General features: G+C 50.3%; 2 non-coding genes across 2 annotated transcripts; both read right to left on the reverse strand.

Annotated features, from left to right (window-relative positions):
* Positions 1-400: 400 nt before the first annotated feature.
* TRNAA-UGC lies at positions 401-472 on the reverse strand. Its single transcript has one exon. It is a non-coding gene; the product is annotated as a tRNA-Ala (tRNA).
* Positions 473-2,069: 1,597 nt separating this feature from the next.
* TRNAE-UUC lies at positions 2,070-2,141 on the reverse strand. Its single transcript has one exon. It is a non-coding gene; the product is annotated as a tRNA-Glu (tRNA).
* Positions 2,142-3,808: the final 1,667 nt, after the last annotated feature.

Below are 3,808 nucleotides of genomic sequence, written 5' to 3' on the forward strand. Positions count from 1 at the left end.
ATCAGTCATTGACTCCAGCCTTTTTTCTACCCATCGTCAGCACCATCCCAAGCAAACTGCACTCGCCTCAAAAAGACAGTGTCCCCTGGTGGGTGTGAATCACTGACCTCTCTCCTCTCTGAGCACTGACTGCCCCTCTGTTTCCTTGCCTCTCAGTCTGAGCAGATGGGACCTTTCCCTCCAGTGCTGGAGGATTCACCCTTCTCATCTACCCTTGTCCCAAGCAGCATAGCGGGTGGGAATCTTACATGTACTGAGGTTACTTAGGAGCAGAACCCCCCCAACCTTCCATGCAATTGGTACCTTGCCCCTTACTGAGCAGGATTGAAATTCCTGCAGGGAGACTGCTGGGCCACATCCCAGCTGGGCATGAGCAAAGCAGCAGGGTGAAAAAGAAACCTGGAGATGCTGGGGATTGAACCCAGAACCTCATACATGCAAAGCATGTGCTCTACCACTGAGCTATATCCCCAGATAGTCTTTGTTTGCTACGGGTTACACCAGGGGTAGGCAACCTATGGCACATGTGCCGAAGGTGGCACACGAGCTGATTTTCAGTGGCACTCACACTGCCCAGGTCCTGGCCACCAGTCTTGGGGGCTCTGCATTTTAATTTAATTTTAAATGAAGCTTCTTAAACATTTTAAAAGACCTTATTTACTTTACATACAACAATAGTTGGTTATATATTATAGACTTATAGAAAGAGACCTTCTAAAAACATTAAAATGTATCACTGGAATGCGGAACCTTGAATTACAGTGAATAAATGAACACTCGGCACAGCACTTCTGAAAGGTTGCTGACCCCTGGGTTACACTCAGAGCCCTCTTGTTTCCAGAGCATCCAGTGGCCTAAGAGCAGCATGGGGGACACATTCCCTGCTCTGAGGGCCAAACCTGCTGTCCTGGAGATTGCTGGTTCATAGGGTCACTTTGCAGCAGGGCCAGATTCGATGTGTGGGGCAGAGAGAGTGGGTGCCCTGGACTCAGGGTGCAGAGATGCACTGAGCCCTCTCCCCCGCATTGGGTGGGGGGTGCTGCTACCTCCTGCTGGAAGGTAATGGGAGGGGAGGGGCACTGTGAGTCGCTCAACACCTGACCCTGGTGGCAGCAATGGTGTGGGGAGCTCCAGGTGTTTCTAGGATCTGCTATTTCCACCTGCCTGTGAAGTCCAGCTTTCCCCAGCACATTCACTGCGGTGCAATTGGGTCACTGTTTCCATGGCTGAACAGCAAAGAATCACTCCCAGTTTCCCTTCTATCGGCAGCAGGATTAGCCTGTGTCAGTGGTTAATGAGGTGGATCTAGTTGTAGATTGTTATTTATTCCCCACCTTGACAATTCACACGGTCCCTTTCCTGCTCAAATCCCCAGCACCTCGGTGATCCTGGTAGCGGGGGTTGGGGCCTGAGATTTTCAGGGTCCTTTTTACCCTCCACCTGGAGTGAACTCAGCTTTTCCCCCATCCCAGACAATCCATGAAATAACAACAGGAGCATAAAGAAAGAGGGGAGGGAACATCTCACGGCCAGGGCTGGATGTGCCCAGGGCCCCCTGCTTGTCCATTGTTTCCATGGAATTTGGCCCCCTGCTTTGCACAAGGGACAGAGAAAGATCTTGCTGTTCCTGTGTCTGTGCAAGGAAAATTGTGCTTCCCTAGGAAAGAGAGGCGGGAAATGGCCCCATGGTGGGACAATATCCTCAGGATTAAGACCTAAGGACTCAGGCTGAGAACTGATAGAACTGCACTTATCTGGGATTTAACAAATTCTCTTCCATGGAGCAGGGCCAGATCCAGCGTTTTTGGCACCCCAAGTGGAAAAAAAAATAAAAAAGCTGCAGTTCTACCTCTGCTGCTTTTGGCCTCAAGTCGTTCGCTCTGAGAGGGACGAATTGCTGCTGAAGCCTCCCCTTTCCATTGACCGCCCAAGGGACCTGCTTGCTGTGCTGGTGCCTGGAGCCGGCCCTGCTATGGAGACACTGGGAAGATGGGGGGAATCAGGAAAATACCATGGATTTGTTTATGTTGTAAGTGAGAAACTGAAGCAGTTTTGGTTTAAAGTCGCTTTTCCCTGACTGGGAATTGAACCCAGGCCGTGGCAGTGAAAATGCCAAATCCTAACCACTAGACCACCAGGGAGGTGATAGTGTTGTTTTTCTTCTCATTTATGTTACACTTTCTTAGGCTACTTTCTATCCAATTTCTGAAGTTGCTCCATTGTCCATTCCCTGAGGGGCTAAGAGCAGAAAGCGCAGGAATCCCTGTGCTCAGGGTCACAACCTGAGCCCAACCCAAGCCACTGAAACAAACACAAATGATGCTTCCTCCAGCAGGATCACAGAGCAACACAAAGAAAACCCAGCAGGAACAATCCTCCTCTGCCTTCATTTACCCCATCACAACCCTCTCAGCAGCCAACTCTTGTGGGAAGGACACTGAGCTGATAGGAGCTCTGGCATAGAGACCAAGGGAGGGGTGTTGCACCCCCTCAGTGTGAGCTGATCACATTCTGACTCTGAAGGAGGAGGGAAAGGCGATGGCCACATGATGGAGCCAGTATGTACCCCAACATGGTTCTTTTATGTGGGATGACTCTGAACACTGACTGATCTCCACTCCCTTGGATTTGAAGAAATGTTTAGTTTTGCACTTGGGAACCTATAAGGCTGATGCAATGTTATGGATGGTGACACTACGATTAAAGGGTTATTTAATATTGTAGAAATTATTAAAAACTCTTAGCTTAAACTGGAACTGCCTTTTGTTAAAGGCTGGTTTCCCCACGTCAGTTCCATAAGCTCTGCTAGAAACACCCTGGCTTCTCTCCTGCCTCGGTGGGAACTGGAGGGAATCGTCCCCTGCTGCCCTTGGCTCCAGGCTGGTTTTTCTGGGGAAGGGGCGTGGAATTGATTTGTTCCCTGTTGAGGAGGGAGCCAGGCCAGTTCTCAGGGAACGAGAACTCCCAGCATCTTCCCAGCCCAACCCAGGCTGCTGCCCTGTCCCAGCCTCTGTTCCCCTGGGGGCCCTGCGTGTTTGACTCTACAGCAGGCCGGGAGCAGCAGCTGAGGCAGAGAACAGCCTGGGCCAGGCAGAGAAGAAGGAGTTTAGCAAGCAAAAAAGGTAAAATGGCAGTGGAGTGTTACCTTGGACTCGACGGCATTTCTCCATTGGTCTGTCTGCTTTGGGGCAGGGACAGTAACACGTCCTGCTGCATTCGTTATTTCAAAGGGCAGTTTAGGATTTTCAGTCTCACACACGGTGCACAAAGCAGAACTCAACCTTTGGCGTAAACTAAATGAGCTGCCCACAGATTCTGGCAGCCACAATGAGCATTTGGGTGAGAGCTCAGACCTGCCCCTGTCCCAGAGGGAGGGGGTCATCTGTGTGGGGACTGGACCACTGACCTACCTGCTCCTAACTCCCAAACTTTCAGTAACTCTATTATCAGTGCCTGTGAGTGTTATTTAAACCATAAGAAAAACCACACTGGGCTAGACCAAAGGCCCATCTAGCTCTGAACCTTGTCTTCTGACAGTAGCCAATGGCAGGTGCCCCAACAACCAGGCACCACTGGGAGTTGAACCCAGGATCTCCTGTTTACAAAACAGATGCTTTAAGCCAGGGTGCCTGTGGGTAGCTATAACACAGTGTCTACCCACACTTGATTCCTTGCCATTGCCACCGGGGCCTGACAAGCTTTGCTTTTGTTTGGATTCTGTAAAGCAGAGGAGCAGGTGAAGTTTTACTCCTAAGGTGGGTGTGTGATTCTTTGCACAGGTCTATGCTGCAAAATTAGGTCGGTTTAA

This window comes from Mauremys reevesii, linkage group 12, assembly GCF_016161935.1.
Source record: "Mauremys reevesii isolate NIE-2019 linkage group 12, ASM1616193v1, whole genome shotgun sequence".
In the NCBI taxonomy this organism is placed as follows: domain Eukaryota; kingdom Metazoa; phylum Chordata; order Testudines; family Geoemydidae; genus Mauremys; species Mauremys reevesii.